Genomic DNA, 18,539 nt, shown 5'->3' on the forward strand with positions numbered 1-18,539 from the left:
TAAAATATAATATATGAAATAACACATATAGCTCAAAAACAAATATAAAAATCTGTAAATAAATGAGAGTTAATTGTTTACTGTCCCCAGCAGAAGAATATTAATTGATTTGTGCAAAATGTTTGGAGTCTCCTTCAAAATTAGAGGTTTCAGAACAAATTGACAAATTAAACAGTAATAAGTCACCAGGACCAGATGCAATTCACCCAAGAATTCTGAAGAAATTCAAATGTGAAATTGCAGAACTACTAACTGGTATGCAGGGTGCTGGAACAATTTTTATAGTGCAGGTGCTGAGAGCCATTGAACCAAATTGTAAACACCATATATGATGGAAACCACTTCAAGCCAGGAGGTGTGGCAGCACCGACAGCACCTCGAATTCCAGCATACATAGCCTAACATTTAAATCAGCTTCTGAACCAGATGACTGGGGAATAGCTAATATGATGCCAATTTGTAAAAAAGGCTCCAGAGGCGATCCCGGCAATTATAGGCCAGTAAGCCTAACTTCAGTACCAGGTAAATTGGTTGAAACTATAGCAAAGAACTGAATTATCAGAAACATAGATGAACACAATTTCTTGGGGGAAAAGTCAACATGGTTTTTGTAAAGGAAAATCATGCCTCACCAATCTACTAGAATTCTTTGAGGGGGTCAACAAGCATGTGGATCCAGTGGATGTAGTATACTTAGATTTGCAGAAAGCCATTGACAAGGTCCCTCACCAAAGGCTCTTAACCAAAGTAAGCTGTCATGGGATAAGAGGGAAGGTCCTCTCATGGATCAGTAATTGGTTAAAAGGTAGGAAAAAAAGAGTTGAAATAAATGGTTAGTTTTCAGAATGGAGAGAGGTAAACAGTGGTGTCCCCCGGGGTCTGTACTGAGACCAGTACTGTGCAACATATTCATAAATGATCTGGAAAAAGGGGGTAAACAGTGAAGTGACAAAATATATAGATGATACAAAACTACTCAAGATGGTTAAATCCAAAGCAGTCAGCAAAGAGTTACAAAGGGACCTCACAAAACTGAGTGAATGGGCAACAAAATGGCAGATGAAATTCAATGTTGGAAGACAATCCCAACTATACATAAAAAATGATGGTGTCTAAATTAGCTGTCTCCACTCAAGAAATAGATCTTGGAATCACTGTGGATAGTTCTCTGAAAACATCCACTCAATGTGCAACAGCTATCAAAAAACTAACAGAATGTTGGTGGCCACGGTCAGAAGACAGAATACTGGACTAGATGGACCTTTGGTTTGACCCAGTATGGCTGTTCTTAAGTTCTTATGTTCATACATTAAGAGACTGTCCCTTCTCTTCCCTGATAAAACAAGACAGGTGAAGGGTTGGGGGAAGGAATATAACATACAAACAGAGTGAACAGTTGTGCTATGCAAAAGTTAGTTTCATGATTATTTACTCCTCCTCATAACACAAGAACTAGGCATCATGAAATCAAATTAATAGGCAGCACATTTAAAACCAACAAAAGGAAGTATTTGTTCACACAATGCACAGTCAACCTGTGGAACTCTTTGCTAGAGGATATTGTGAAGGCCAAGACTATATAACAGGGTTAAAAAAAGAACCAGATAAGTTCATGGAGGCTAGGTCCATGAATGTCTATTAGCCAGGATGGGCAGGGATGCAAAACCATGCTCTGAAGTGTCCCTAGCCTCTGTTTGCCAGAAGCTGGGCATAGGCGACACAGGATGGATCACTTGATGATTACCTGTTCTGTTCATTCCCTTTGAAGCATCTGGAATTGGCCACGGTCAGAAAAGATAGGATACTAGGCTAGATGGATCATTGGTCTGACCCGGAATGGCTGTTTTTTATGTAAAATGCCCTTGTACAATGTAGAGAGATAAGGTGAGTGAGGTAATATCTTTTGTTGGACCGACTTCTGGTGTACTAATTTTAAGTTTCTACAATAATCTTATCCCACATGAATTTTTAAAATGGAATAATTGCCTACATATCTCTGAAAAGGGAATGAGAATGAGTACTTTTAAAGGTAAATATGGTGGGAACATCCTGAAAAGGAAATTTCATCTGGCAATTATAAGAGAGAGATCAAAAAAGGCCCTAACAGCCAACAGCTAAAAGTTAACCATGAACAGACTGTGTAGAACTTGGTGTTAGGTTCTGATAGTTGGCCACCTTTAAAGATCAAGCTGGCAAAATTAATAACCAAATTAGAAATGATGGTTCAATGAAAAGAGATGTTGTTACCCTGTGGAAACATACAAGCATGAAACAAAACAAATGTGCTCCTTTGTTACCTCAGCAATATCTACTTTTTAAAAAATCTCGTAAATATACTTCTAAATGAGTCACCTTACTGTTCTTCAAGCTTTAATATCTTTTAAGAATTCATATAATCATGCTCCTCTGTTACTGCTGTTGAAACTGCTGTTGCATCTAAAAGCCAGTCCCAAGTTTGAGTCCTGTTGTATTAGGCACAGTACAGACATATAATAAATAACAGTTTGTGTCCCATACGTTTTGCTTTCTATTAGAGAAGACTCAACAAGTGGATGAGGCAAACAGCTGGGACAGGATGAATTGAGGGGGATGGGGTAATAAATGTAATATCATGTGTAAATTGTTAGCCAATTGTTAGTGATCTCAGCTCTCTGCCTGCCTAGCCATTGTCAGGATGTATACATTATGGAACAGCTGAGTTTTAGAAGGAACTTAAATGAAAATAAAGTGGTGGTTTTACAGAATTTGACAGGATGGTATGGGAGAAGTTTGAATATTCAAGTTTTATATTAATTAACATGTATTAATCTGTATTGAAATATATCTCCCATAAAATGAATGGAACAACATGAAGATCTCAGCATGACAGTCAACTAAAAGATCTACATTTCAAGCAAAAAATCAGAGGTTAGGTTTGAAGAGATCTCATGACTCATCCAACCTGAGTGAAAAGACAACATAATAGGCATTGTGAAATCTTCCAGTTGTTCCTGGAACCATAAAGTATGTATCTTAGCAATTTGAAAATCCATCCTTTTTTAAAGAGCTTTCTCATTGTCGCTTTCATTTTAAATTTCACTGAAGGCTGATATTGATTGATTGTCTGCATATGCAAATGACAAATTCATGTCTAATTTGCTGTCTACCATAACCCATAGTTCTCTCTTTCAGTTAGAGCTGGTTTAAGAAAAAAGAGAAAAAAGCAACATTGTTTCCATTTCATGGGGTTCAAAATAGAACATTTTTTCATGTTTAAAACATTTTTTCAAAAACACTGACATTTTTGAATTTTTCACAATTCAAAAATCTCATTTTGTTTTTTTCCCCTATTTTTCCCACATACCATATACGCTCCTTTTTTCATTTTCCTCTTTGCTACTCTAACTTTCAAAACTTCTCTAAGTTTTGAAAAGTTAAAATGATAAAAAGAGAAATGAAAAAAAAAATGGGGGGAAATGATTGTATTGCATCTGGTGGCAAAAAACAAATACAAAATCCTGAAATTTTCGGTTTTTATGAGAAGCTCGGAAATAAAATATTTTACAAAACTTTCTGGTATAGGAAAAAAAGTCTATTTTTCCAGAAAAAACTTTTAAATTAAAACTTTTGACCAGCTCTACATTGAGTACTACTGCTTGATTCCCAGACTTTTCCTACCACTTGTGAAGCCTACTTTTAAATATTAGTTCCTGATTTGTGTTGGCTGACTGAAAGCTTGCAATACAAATCTAAGTGGGATGAATTTTGGTAGTGGGGTTAGAGATATGGACTGGAGGTATAATGGACTGACATAGGAAAAATAAAGCTTACAAAGAGTTAGCAAGGAGCTCTAGCAGTAGCAGAGCAACACAGGAAACCAATGTGGAGAGCAAGGCCTAACGTACAGAGATAGAAGCCTACACTGTACTTCCTTTATGTGAATATACTGGGACTACTTTTTTGAGTAAGGCTAGCATAATTTGACCTGGAAGTAGCAGCCAAAACTGAGAAAGAAATTGGGAGACTGAAACAGTGGGGTGGGAGCAAAAGCTGTAGGAAGAAAGAAGCTGACTGAGACTGGCAGCAGCCCAGGGAGAGCTGACTCTTTGTGGAACTGCAATCAAAGTTTTCTTATATAGACTTTAGAGCCAGAAGAGACCACCATGATCATCTAGTCTGTGGTGTTGTACATTGCCTCACCGACTCATTCATGTATGCATAAGAATAGTAAAGATATAGGTGCAAGAACCAGAACCTGGGACCATGGAGGGCTTCTGTGCTACCAACACTTGCACATCACCGTCAGAAGCGCAGGTCAGGTTTACGCAGCAGACCTTATGAAGCGAGACAATGCAGGACTCACCACCCAGAGGGGTCTGAGTGGTGGACCCTTGCACTCCACTGATTGGCTCCTGCTGGTACATAAATCAGGAAGTCATCAGTGGGAACTGTCTGACTCATAATGCAGACTACCTGCTTGGTTCCACTCCAGACCTTCCCTCATTATGAAATCTAGATTCTGATCCTCACTCTGGTTTATCCCCAACTCCACTACTTGCCTCCGGTATGTAACCTGCTACTTGATTCCATTATCTATTCATTAATTATATTCAATAAAATGACACATGTGGTTAATAAGGTGAGTTTTTGGTACCTTTACAGCATCAATACATGAATTAGAAAATAAAATTAGCAGGTTGTCACAAACGATTATTGGTCTGAAGATGTTTCAGAAGAATTGGCAGGTTCTTGCATTTTTCAAAGGAACTGAGGATCTTGTGGAGAAACTACAATACGGGATACAAAGTATTCCAATAATAAGTGTATGAAACTGATATTAAAGAAAAATTGCACTGTTTGGCTTTTAACACTTTAAAGCACAGTTTTGGTATTGAACCAATATTATCAGTTACTTTCAACTGTAGTGGTTTCTTTCATAAAGCTAAATGGATACACTGTCAGGATTGTAGGGCAGGCTGTTTCAGACATGCCAGCAGGTGCCTGTGTCAGTTTGGGACAGCTTGGGACAGCTCTATGCTCTCAACAAAACTACCATTGGCCACTCTGCTAGTTGGTGTGACTCCTTGGCTTATTTAGCTCAATTGCTGTATGTCTTTCTTACAAAGTCAATTTTAAAGTTTTCTGATCTCTGTAAAATCTCATGACATTCCTTGGTGTTTTTTAAGTTTGTTTAATCAGCCCATTATACAGTTGGAGTCATCTGTTTTCCAACAGTCTAATCTTGGTTCAACACCAGCAAGATGAAGCAGCTGCATAAAACTTCAGTCTCTGTGTCAGCACCTATTTGTTATTCTCATTTGGCTTAGACACTGGAATCACTTTATCTGTGCATTTATAGTTAAGCAATTAATCTCTAGGGTCCTTCATTGCCTTATGACACTCTTTGTTACTGTTTAGAGACTGACTTCCTCAATCTTTTGATAAGAAAAATAAACAAGCAAGGACTGAGAAACTACATGGAGAATATGAAGCCCTTATTCCACATCTGATTTTAACAAAATATTTTTTTTAACCAGCCACAGAGTGGGGGTGTTTTGTGCTATGACTTCTGTTTGGCTGGTTTCTTAAAGTGAAAACTTATCTTCTGTTTGCTGTTAGGGTTCAAGATACATCTAAGAAGCAACAGTCTCTTGGATTCATTTGGGTTGAGAGAAGATGGATTATAATGCTAAACATGTGTATTAAAGGTCACTGCTAACAAGATGAATTTCTATATCATTTTTCCAGTACAGGGAATATTGCCTCTCTGCCTTTCTGTATCAGTGAATTTGGGAGGAAGATAGCAATTGATGTATGATAACTAAAATTAGTCTTTTCTCTGAAGTGAGAATACAGACATTTTGAAGATACCATTAGACAGCTTTTCACTTAAGATTAGTACTTACTGATGATAAATCAGGCTCTTTAACAGACCAATTTGCTTTTGAGCATACATCTTGCATCAGCAGGTATCTAGGCAACCACAATGACCCTATTTTAGGCAGAAAGGAAGAGGAAGGGTTTTTTAGCTTTTTCCTGATGGATAAGTGACAGAATTCTGAAGATTTCTCTGCTCTCTGGTTAGTGGCAGTTGAAAGAACACAAGTTAGACTTAATAAACAGGAAACTAGTTTTAAGTTAATCTGAAAATCAATTGAAAATTCCATAATTTTTGTTGGGAGAGAATGTGATTCCAACAGGATTAAAAGTAATGTTGGTTCTCAAAAAATGATTATTGAAAATGTCTATTAAGTTTTCATCTGGCAGCAGCAGAAACCTTCAGATGCTGAAAACATCATCAGTGCCAACTGATTTATTCAGAATTTGCTCTTGATGTTCTTTTCCCTGCACTGAATGATTCTGTTGACTCTAACTCTAGTCTCTTTCCTTTATCTTCACTCCACCAGCCCACCATGCTCCCTTTCGTCTCCTTTCCTCACAACTCAATATCTCCTTTCCCTTCCTTTTTTTCACTTTATCTAATTACTTCCCAATAAACCCATTAAAAAAATCATGAAACTAACTTTTGCATAGCACAACTGTTCACTCTGCTTGTATGTTATATTCCTTCCCCCAACCCTTCACCTGTCTTGTTTTATCAGGGAAGAGAAGGGACGGTCTCTTAATGTATGAACATAAGAACGGCCATACTGGGTCAGACCAAAGGTCCATCTATTCCAGTATTCTGTCTTCTGACCATGGCCAAAGCCAGGTGCTTCAGAGGAAATGAACAGAACAGGTAATCATCAAGCGATCTATCCCCATTGCCCATTCCCAGCTTCTGGCAAAAAGAAGCTAGGGACACCATCCCTGCCCATCCTAGCTAATAGCCATTGATGGATCTATCCTCCATGAACTTATCTAGTTCTTTTTTGAACCCTGTTATAGTCTTGGCGTTCACAACATCCTCTGACAAGGAGTCCCAAAGCTTGACTATGTGTCGTGTGAAGAAATATTTCCTTTTCTTTGTTTTAAACCTGCTTCTTGTTAATTTCATTTGGTGACCCCTAGTTCTTGTGTTATGAGAAGGAGTAAATAACACTTCCTTATTTACTTTCTCTACATAAGTCATGATTTTACAGACCTCTGTCATATCGCCCTTAGTCATCTCTTTTCCAAGACTGAAAAATCTCAGTCTTATTAATCTCTCCTCATATGGAAGCTGTTCCCTGACAATTTTTTTGCCCTTTTCTCTACCTTTTCTAATTCTTCGATTAATTGCAGTTAACTCACGTGATTAACTCAAAAAATCAATCACGATTAACAAAATTAATCACAATTATTCACAGTTTTAATTGCATTGTTAAAAAATAGAATACCAATTGACATTTATTAAATAGTTTGCATGTTTTTCTGCATTTTCATATATATTGTATTCTGTGATGTAATTTAAATCAAAGTGTATATTGTTTTTGATTACCAGTAGTTGCACTGTAAAAATGATAAATAAACAGTATTTTTCAATTCACCTCATACAAGTACTGTAGTGCAATATCTTTGTCATGAAAGTGCAACTTACAAAAGTAGATTTTTTTGTTACATAACTACACTCAAAAATGAAACAATGTAAAACTTCAGAGCCTGCAAGTCCACTCAGTCCTACTTCTTGTTCATCCAATCACTAAGACAAACAGTTTGTTTACTGCCCTCTTCTTATTTACAATGCCACCAGAAAGTGAGAACAGACATTTGCATGGCACTTTTGTAGCTGGCATTGCAAGGTGTTTACATGCCAGGTATACTAAACATTTGTATGCCCCTTCATGCTTTGGCCACCTTTCCAGAGGACATGCTTCCACGCTGATGACGTTTGTTAAAAAAAAATAGTGTGTTAATTAAATTTGTGACTGAACTCCTTGGGGGAGAATTGTGTGTCTCCTGCTCTGTTTCACCCGCATTCTGCCATCTATTTCATGTTACAGCAGTCTTGGATGATGACCCAAAACACGTTGTTCATTTTAAGAAGACTTTCACTGCAGATTTCACAAAACGCAAAGAAGGTACCAATGTGAAATTTCTAAAGATAGCTACAGCACTCAATCCAAGGTTTAAGAATCTGAAGTGCCTTCCAAAATCTGAGAGGGATGAGGTGTGGAGCATGTTTGCAGAAGTCTTAAAAGAGCAACGCTCTGATGCAGAAACTACAGAACCCAGATCATCAAAAGAGAAAATCAACCTTCTGCTGGTGACATCTGCACTGTTTTGGATTGTTATCAAGCAGAACCCATCATTAGCATGGACGCATGTCCCCTGGAATGGTGGTTGAAGCATGAAGAGACATATAAATCTTTAGCGCATCTGGCATGTAAATATCTTGCGACGCTGGCTACAACCATGCCATGAGAATGCCTGTTCTCACTTTCAGGTGACATTGTAAACAAAAAGCAGGCAGCATTATCTCCTGCAAATGTAAACAAACTTGTTTGTCTGAGCGACTGGGTGAACAAGAAGTAGGACTGAGTGGACTTGCAGGCTCTACAATTTTACAATGTTTTATTTTTTGTTGTACATAATTCTACATTTGTAAGTTCAACTTTCATGATAAAGAGATTGCACTACAGTACTTGTATTAGGTGAATTGAAAAATACTATTCATTTTGTTTTTTACAGTGCAAATACTTGTAATCAAAAATAAATACAAAGTGAGCACTGTAGACTTGGTATTCTGTGTTGTAACTGAAATCAATACATTTGAAGATGTAGAAAACACCCAAAATATTTAAATAAATGGTATTCTATTATTGTTTAACAGTGTGATTAATCACACCATTAATTTTTTAATTGCACAATTAATCACAATTATTTTTTTAATTGCTTGACAGCCCTCATATATATATATATATAGAGAGAGAGAGAGATGGGTCTACCACATCTGCACACAGTATTCAAGATGTGGGTGTACCCAAGATTTATATAGAGGTAATATGATATTTCCTGTCATGTTAATGATGCCCAGCATTGTTGGTTTTTTGATGGTTGCTGCACATTGATTGGATGTTTTCAGAGAACTATCCACAATGACTCCAAGATCTCTTTCTTGAGTGGTAACAGCTAATGTAGACCCCATCATTTTATATGTATAGTTGGGATTATGTTTTCCAATGTGCATTACAGTGCATTTGTCAACACTGAATTTCATTTGCCATTTTGTGGCCCAGTCACCCAGTTTTGTGAGTTCCCTTTGTAACTTTTTGCAGTCTTCTTTGGACGTAACCATATTGAGTAGTTTTGTATTATCTGCAAATTTTGCCATCTCACTGTTTAGCCCTTTTTCCAGATGGTTTATGAATACGTTGAACATTATTGGTCCCAGTACAGACCCCTGGGGGACACCACTACTTACCTCTCTCCATTCTGAAAACTGCCCATTTATTCCTATCCTTCGTTTTCTATCTTTTAACCAATCACTGAGCCATGAGAGGACCTTCCCTCTTATCCCATGACAGTTTAGTACCTATCACAACATTTGGGGTCACTAGGCATTACCATAATACAAATAACGAAGAACAAAATATTTAACTTAATAAAAAGTCCTATATGGCCTCTCTTTATAATTTTATTCATGTGTTATAAAATGTAAGAAAACCTTTACTCTCAATAGAAATCTCTTGCATATGTTGAAAGTGTAGAGGAGAAGATCCTAACACACCAGTTCTTTGAAAGTGAATTTTCCACTGACTTCAAGTCATGCACTTGGCACTTTTTGAATTTGTCCCAGAGTTGTTAACCAGTAACTTTCCCCCAGCTGTCCAATGCAATTGTCACAGTTACCCTTGCAGGTAATACCTGTGTTATATGTATTTACAATGAGTTTGTATGTTTTTCATTTCTTTTTGGCATTATTATCCTAATTTTTTAATTTCATTCCCTTTCCATTCCTTCCCATATTTTGCTTTCTTTTCCTTTCTCTGCACTCCATTAATTTTGAATGAAAGAATTAAACTTCCAAATTCCTGTTAGCAGCTTAGATATTTTTGAACAGAGTAGTGTGGAGAAAGGTAATTCTGGTTTGTGGAGGATTTTGATATATTTTGCAATTTGATGTTGAGCCACTCAAGAACGATTTTTTTTTAAATCACAGTTTTCTGTGAAAGGGAATGGAGCCCAGGGTGGTGGGCTCAGGGTGGGCCCAGAGTGGTGTGGTGGGTTGCCTGGGGAGTCACAGACCCAGGAAGGCTTGTGGGTCTCAGCCTGGAGCAGTACACAAGGTGCGCTTGTTTAGGGTCGCAGAGCCTAGAAGCCCTGGAATCCCCATTATCCCAGTAGGTAGGCTGCCAAGGATCCATGAAAGTGAGCTCTCAGAAAATCAGGCAGGTTTGTGATGGAAACATGCCTGGTTTTCAATCAGAATTTTGCTAAAGCAGATTGGCAGAAATGGAATGTGTTCTGAAGACAATTGACAAATTCTGACAAAATAATGTTTTGTTGGAATTCTTTCAATTAGCTGTATTTATAAGTCTGCCATAAACGAAGCAGGATTTGAAGTCAACATTATTAGCACAAATATGGTAGTATAAATTAAGCAGAAACAGTGTTATAAAGGAAGTAGTATTCAGAATATTTAACATACAATATAAGGTGAGCTGGCAGTGACCCCTCTATTTATATTCCTTATAAAAAAAGAAATCTTGTGACCTTTTCTGAGACTCTGTCACTGCTCTATTGTTTGCAGTAAGCTGATAGCTCTTAGATCAAGGAGGTTCTTTTTCGTCATTCCCAGGGAATTGTGGTCCATTTACAGGTTGTTGAAAATCAGTGTTTCCCACCTGTGGCTTCTGTTGTACAGGTTGATTCTGGCAGAAAGCCTAAACCCCAGAACATCTGAAAGCCCAGCGCATGTGTCTCATCCTGGTGCCTCACTCAACCAGGTGGTTGCTTTTGGAGCAGCAATAGTGATACAGGGGAGGGAAGCTAAGGCTAGGCCACCCTGTGCATTTACTGAGAGACAGGTCCTGTGAAAGAAAAAATATTCATGTTCACCCAAAATGTATGTAAAGAGAAAAAATGGCTTTTGCTTTACATTTGTTGAGAAAGGGTAAACTGCTCTTGAATGTTATGCTCTGCCGTTGTCAGACATACATTGATTGCTCTTTATAAATTCAACAACTGGCTCTTATCAATAGCTCTGGTAAATGTTGACCTTGAAATGGGAACTGCTGGAAATGATAATGTGGGATAGTTCGGTTGATATCACTTTTGCTATGTCTAATTACTACAATTCATTGAAATGATTAAGTTTAACAAGATGACTCTATCTTCAAATCCATCTAGTTTTATGACAGGTGAAAAGGTATCTGCAATTCTGAATTGTCTTACATCTTTAGATTTTATAACAGAATGTACTGATGCCATGTACTATGATTTGAAGAAATTGCCTTTAAACACAAGAAGTTATGTTTCCAGATGCTAAGTGTGAATGCCTTGGCACTTCCCATCTCCTGGTACTGAGGGTTTAAAGCTTATATCATGGACACTGATGATAGGAGCTGAGAGATCAATGGGCTCACACATTTTCCTCAGTCTGCTTTCTGAAGTCCATCTGGATACAATGATATAATGAAGAGAGCCACTAATGCTTCAGTTTGGTACCAACACAGGCTGCCGTGTTGAAAATAATTTTTCATTTTTATTAGGTTTGTTTGGGCATCTTGAAGCCAAGGATACTCTTCTATAACAAGACATAAGCAATGAAACTCTTATATGCATCTATAAAATAGGTAGGAATGTGAGAAATAAAGAGATGAGGAGCTTTCTGCAATAACACTAACTTTCGTGGATACATTCTTCATAGCATGGAAAGTAGGAAGTGAGTTGTGCTGTATATCAAACATTTATACATGTAATGAAATACATGAAGGAAGCAGGAACAATTCAGTTTTATGGTTTAGGATGAGAGAGAAAACAATTGGGATTTCAAAGCAGGGGTCTGATATAGATTACTACATAAGAAAGAATGATGAATTGCTTCAGGAACAAATTTCAGAAGCAAACCTTAGTGCTAATGGGAGATTTTAATAAGTCCTATGTAATTTGAGTGACGATGTGGCAGACTGCAGGGGGAAAGGACTTGAGAAAACTGTTTCTTCATTTTGAATAAACCTTGTCATAACAGTTGCCATGGAAGAAAGAAGACTTGGACACAAATGAATAATTTCAATAACTTCAAAGTTAGACAAAATCAATACTTTTCTGCAAAATGCTTAGCTTTTGATGAAACACCATTTTCCACTGGAAAAATATTCTATCAAAAATTTTGACCAGCCCTAGTTAGCAGGCCACTTCATCTTTTCCCAAGAAATAAACTACAAGCAAAGACCCCTAATTTACCATCTGTGGCAGGCATACTGGATCTTTGTGTCATTTCCTCATAAGTCCCGTCTCCTTTAGAGCACACTGGGATTGAAATCATACCATCACCCAGAATTATGATGGGACTTTTGAAAGGCAAACTGGCCAGGATTCCTTGTAGCAATTGAGGACACCATCAACATAATTCCACCAAAGTCTGACAATTTCAGTCATTTCATCCATCTGATCTGAATCGCTGCAAGGATAAACATCCTCTACAGCTATCAAAAAGGATGCACTGCATGCTGTAAACCAGAAACAGAAAGGCTATTAAAGCAATACCAAACATCTGGTGACCCAAAGAAACATCCCTGCTAAAGTCACTGATTTCAGCATTTAATCGAAGATGGATTGAGATGGTTGAAGCTCTGGAGTTTACTGACTGCAGCCACAAAGCGTGGCTGCTATTATTATTATTTTAAATCAAGTTTGGATGTTTTTCTAAAAGATCTGCTCTAGGAATTATTTTGGGGAAGTTCTATGGCTTCTGTTATACAGGAGGCCAGATTAGATGAATCTATGGATTGTGAGAGTTTGGGGCTCCTATCAAAACCATGAAGTCTCACCTTAATTTACCCCAATTGAAACCCAGAAGTAGGCAGTGTTCACTCAAAATTGTATCTGAATGTGAATCTTGAAGAAATTTGGGGTGACCTAAGTATGTTTGGGATGCCCTTTTCCTCCCAAGAGTCCCTGGAACTAGAGCTCACCTGTTAATGTTACAGAGGAAATATCTTTCAGATCAGAGTGAAGTTCCTTTCTAGAATTTTGTTTAAAGAACTCTCTTGAATTTTCCAAGCTTATGGCAAATAAAGAAAAAAATATATATTTTTTCTATGTGACAGCCGAAACCTCTTCCACAGATGACTCTGTCATTATTCACCATCTGTTCCTTTATATTAATGATCTGCTGTCATGTTCTGGCATGCAATCGAGATCAATGTAGAGTTGTGTCACCGCTTATCCTGTTACTCTGAGTGACTCACAATGTGTTGCTGCTGTAGCTGTCTGACTGTGATGACCACAGTCGTCATCAAGCATGCACTCTATGTTTATGTACTGGGGAGCCCTGGTCCAACACTTTGGATCCTGAAACCTCTCTGCAGTACCACAGACTTCCACAGGCATCCAGCAGCCTTGCTTAACTCCCTCCTCTCCCCAGCCCTGAATTTTCCCAGAAACATGTGATCTGAAATGTCCAGCCCTGTTCTGAAACAATCAGAGGAATGCTAATGTTCATTGCTCCTTTAAAGAGTCAACATCCAATAATTTATTACTGTAACTGGAGTTAATAAACAGTTCGGTTCAAACATAATATTGGATTGGTTTAGGTTAAAAATAAAGCAAGTTTATATAATGACAAAGAGAGAGCTTATAAGTGAGTACAAGTATAAGGATTAAAATCAGAAATGGTTACAAGAGAAATAAAGATAAAACACTTTCCAGTAACTAAAACTTAAGTTAGACTTGGTTCAAGGTAAAATCCTCACTGTGTATTTCCATCAAGATGGCTGACCAACCCCTGTGTCAGGATCTAGCCCCCAAAATCAAAGGGCTGGTAGCTTGGTCATCTTAGGTGAAAGATAGATAACTTGGGGTTTCTTTCCCCCTCTCTTTTATATTCCAATGAACTTTTGAAGTGGATTCTTCTGAAGGACACCTCCAGACAAAAGTCTGTTTTGAACTGTGAGGTGGGCAACGTGTTGTTTGTCTTGAAGGAGGTGTCCTGCTGCTTCTTTCCCTGCTGTAGCTGTCTGCTAACATGCACGTTATTTGGTTCCTGGCCCCTCTGGTGCAACTGAATGAACATTGGACATGATCTTGTCAATCTCCTCCCCAACAGTGATAGTATAAGGTTTGCCTCTCCCCCCAGTTAGCTTGTTGGGTCTGTTTATGTGATATGTAGATACATTCTCATTCTCTTTCAAAGTACTTTAGAAGTTACTCTCATGTGGGGAAACTACATTCCTTTGTCCGGGATAGACTTGTTTAACAACTTCATCTAGACATGGGTGTCTGGTCTGGAACATATACTAGTGACACCCTACAAGGGGAATTCATAACGTTACATATAATGTTAAATACATTTTACCATATTATTGACCAGAATGTTGTTAGTTTTCAAATGACACAGCAAAAGGCATATTTTGTACAAAGATTACGTGTATAGGGTGTGAACATGGGGTATTAAGGGTCACAACCAGTGGTGAGCTGGAGCCGGTTTGCACCAGTTCGCTAGAACCGGTTGTTAAATTTAGAAGCCCTTTTAGAACCAGTTGTTCCGCAAGGGTGCCGACTTAGGAGCACCCAAGGGGAAAATTTGGTGGGTGCAGAGCACCTACCGGCAGCTCCCCACCCCACCCCCAGCCCCAGCTCACCTCGCCTCCTCCTCCTCCCCTGAACGCGCCACCCTGCTCTGCTTCTCTGCCCCCCACTCACCCCCACAGGCTTCCCGCGAATCAGCTGTTTGCGCGGGAAGCCGGGACAGGCTGAGAAGCAAGCGGCGGCTTCCCACTCAGGCCCAGGGAGGCGGAGGTGAGCTCGGAGGGGGGGGGACGCACGAGGAGGGCCACCTGCGCCGCAGCAAGTAACCTAGGGGGGTGCGCAGGGGAACCGCTCCCCGCCCCAGCTCACCTCCGCCACCCTTGGCCTGAGTGGCAAGCTGCGGCCTGCTTCTCAGTTCTCACCGGCTTCCCGCTGAACAGCTGATTCTGAACAGCGGGAGGGGTGGGGGGGCATGGAGAAGCAGAGCAGGGCGGTGCGTTCAGGGGAAGAGGCGGAGGTGGAGCGGAGGTGAGCTGGGTCCGGGTGCGAGGCGGGGAGCTGCCGGTGTGTGCTCTGCACCCACCAAATTTTCCCTGTGGGTGCTCCAGCCCCGGAACACCCAGGGAGTCGGCACCTATGGCGCCACTTTTGATGTGATCAGTGCGGGGAGCTGCCGCGCCCCCTGCTCCTGCCCTAGCTACGCTCCTGTGCCCCTAGGAGCCAGAGGGACCTGCCGGATGCTTCCTGGGAGCTGCCAGGTGACTCCCCACCTTGTCCCCCAGCAGGTGCCTCTGGCTCTTAGGAGTGGGGTGGGCACCCACTACGATGGCCCACGAGACCCTCCTCCCCGGTTCTGGGGGCAGACAGGGGAGGGGGGTGGATGGGGCAAGGGTCCTCAGGGGGGGCGTCAAGGAACGTGGGGGGGTTGGATGGGGCAGGAGTCCCGGGGGCGGGGGTGGGCAATGACCCCCTCGCAGGTTGAGGAGGCAACCCATTAAGATTTTGGCAGCTCATCACTGGTCACAACCGCAACGTATGTAGCGATATGATCTAATGAAAGCCAACCTTATTTCATGCTCATTACATGAAATATATTCTAATTCTTAGATTACATATATATTTGCTCCTGAAAATCTCAGAGACGTAGCCAGTGTTATACAGATAAAATTACACAGGATCGTTTCAGGGGACAAGATAAGATGTCACGTTTATTATAATAACACAATTTGATTTAAGACCAATAACTAATACCTATGTACATACACACATCAAATGTTCTGCAGCTGCTAGATAGTTACCAGTCCTGAATGTAGTTTAAGTTCGTGGCTTGGGTTTGTAGCTTGTGGTGGCTAACTGGCCAGGAAAGCCGGGCACAAGGAAGAACTGGGTCTCTGTTGGGCATGCACCAATACCCTTCCGTGTTGGCAGCAGAATGTTACCCTCCCAAGTCTTCCATCTCACCCATTCTTTTTGTAGGCTTTAGTTTGAATCCAGAGTCTATAGGTCTTGCTGTGTCACGCTGCCTCTGAGTTCGGTGTGATTGATCACCCGTCAATTGCAGACATGACTTTCAGCCTAGGAGCTGGCTTTGATGTTTCTTTTTCTTTTTAGGGTGGACTCTTTTTGCTTTGTCAGGGCTGTTGTCTGCATCTTCAGCTGTTGGTGTTTACACTTTATTTAATCAGGACAGGCTGAAGTTTGATTCCATCATCCATACATGCCTCATTCACACATCTAAACTAAACTAATAACATTACAGCAGGGTTTTGCAAAAATGAAGTGAGCATTTTAAAATGGAGTTTGGGAGAAGTTAAAATGGAGTTTGGGTTACAACATAGACAAGTGTAAGGAAGGGCAAACAGTGAACAGAAGTTACAATGTTGAAGCAGTGCCAGTGTCAGTGATTTGAGCAGCAATTGGATTCAAAGTGAAACTCAGTTAGCCAGTTCTTGGGGTACCTGGTTTAATGAATGAATGTAGTTTCATTCATAAAACTTTACTTATGAAGTTATATTAATAAAGTGAACAATTAAAAACAATTTCATGGATCAGTTCTACACCAGTGATATACAAGTAAATGAGTTCTCACTAGGGAAGATAAAATTTCTAGTTATTACTTTTTTTAAAAAAGAGGGGCAAAAGCATAACCATTATTTTATTTCTGAGTCAGTTAAATGTATTTAAGTCAAATTTTACACATAAATTTGATCTGTATGGTGGCCTTCGTATTGACACATATACACATTGTATGTTATTTGTTTAAAGCAGTATATTAACTGGATAAGAATATGTTGTTTGCAGTGTTAAGATAAGAATGTAAGAATAAAAATATAACAGGCATGAAGAAATTTAATGCTGGGAAAAAATAAGATTAAAAGCATTTAAAAATATTTCTACCTACTTTTATGAAAAGGGTTAAAATATGGAAGTGATAATAGTGCCTTGTTTTTATTCTTTGGGAACACCATACATTATATATGTAAGGATCCTGCCTACTGTTATGGCTGTTCCATGGCCTTTCCTGCTCCAACACAGATTGCAGAACTGGATATTGTGTCCCACTACCAATGTTCCCTAGGATCAGAGCTTTACTCTGATGGGGGATGTTGGGATATAGATATTCAGGCCTGTCTGTAAAGGCCTGTACTTTAAGAATTTAGGGGTATTCTTATCACTTGGCTAGTTCTAGAGGTATAAAAGAAAGAATCAAAATCACTGTCTGCTGGTGTAAGGGCCTTCTCTTACTGTGACAGTTTGAGGCCCTGTTCTTAGGCTAAGGCCTTTGGCTAAGCAGCAGAGGCAGCCATAAGCCAGGAAGCGAACAGTCACATCCTCACATTCCAAACTAGTCACATTGAAAGAAGGTGCTATTGGGCTGTTAGGAATACAATCCTGTCCTGATAATTCCTATCACCTCCAGAGAAAGGGAAGTGCCTAGAAAATGTAAAAGGAAACTTAGTTTGATAGCATCCTGTCTGGCAAGAACTCACTTATCAATAGCTGGGATGTGAAATCCTCACTTCTGTATTGTTTTGTCATTAGAGTTCCCACTTTGCTATTGTTTGTCTGTATAATCTCTGTCTGGTCCTGTGATTGTTTCTGTCTGCTGTATAATTAATTTTGCTGGGTGTAATCTAATTAAGGTGGTGGGATATAATTGGTTAGCTAATCATGTTACAATATGTTAGGATTGGTTAGTTAAATTTCAGTAGAATGATTGGTTAAGGTATAGCTAAGAATATTACTATATAAATTAGGGGCAAACAGGAAGTAAGTTGGGATTCGAAAATAAGGAAAAGGAACTTGTATTTAAGCTTGCTGGAAGTTCACCCCAATAAACATCGAATTGTTTGCACCTTCGGACTTCGGGTATTGTTGCTCTCTGTTCATGCGAGAAGGACCAGGGAAGTGGGAGAGTGAAGGAATAAGCTCTCTAACAGGGGACACAAAAAGCTCATAAGATTTAATGCTGCTTGAGTAGGGATAACTACCATGGCCAATTTCTGCTTAACTTCCAAAGCTTTGGAAGGGTAATGTACTGCACAGAACAGCTCTTCCTTGTGTTCTTCCACTCTGCCAGGCTTCCTCTATTGTCATACACAGTGCATATACTGTAGCTGGCATGGTGAGATGGTCTGAGTCTATACAGGGGAACCTAGCACTTAACATTCACTTTTCTTTCTGGGCCACAGTTCTGTTTCTTCAGGCTTTCCACTGTGAAATGAAGGTGATGAGAGGATCCTTAAGATATGACTATAGTTAGAAAAGGAATTATGTGAAAGCAACACCTTCAGTGCCGCTTCCGGGCAGTTCTGGAATTTAGCTCTGCTAGACTGAGGCCCCTTCCTGCAGTTGCACTTCACCACACTCTTCTCTAGGGTGACTAGACAGTAAGTGTGAAAAATCAGGACAGGGGGTGGCAGGTAATAGGAGCCTATATAAGAAAA

General features: G+C 39.6%; 1 protein-coding gene and 1 long non-coding RNA gene across 2 annotated transcripts in view; both read left to right on the forward strand.

The window, feature by feature from the left end:
• The window catches only part of CCDC102B (coiled-coil domain containing 102B), a 341,519-nt gene that overhangs the window by 144,550 nt on the left and 178,430 nt on the right, over window positions 1-18,539 (forward strand). The gene's annotated exons all lie outside the window — the stretch shown is intronic.
• LOC122464511 lies at window positions 1,099-16,706 on the forward strand. The gene is made up of 3 exons (XR_006288606.1): window positions 1,099-1,110; window positions 1,890-1,893; window positions 16,352-16,706. It is a non-coding gene; the product is annotated as an uncharacterized LOC122464511 (long non-coding RNA).

This window comes from Chelonia mydas, chromosome 2 (genome assembly GCF_015237465.2).
Source record: "Chelonia mydas isolate rCheMyd1 chromosome 2, rCheMyd1.pri.v2, whole genome shotgun sequence".
Classification (NCBI taxonomy): Eukaryota; Metazoa; Chordata; order Testudines; family Cheloniidae; genus Chelonia; species Chelonia mydas.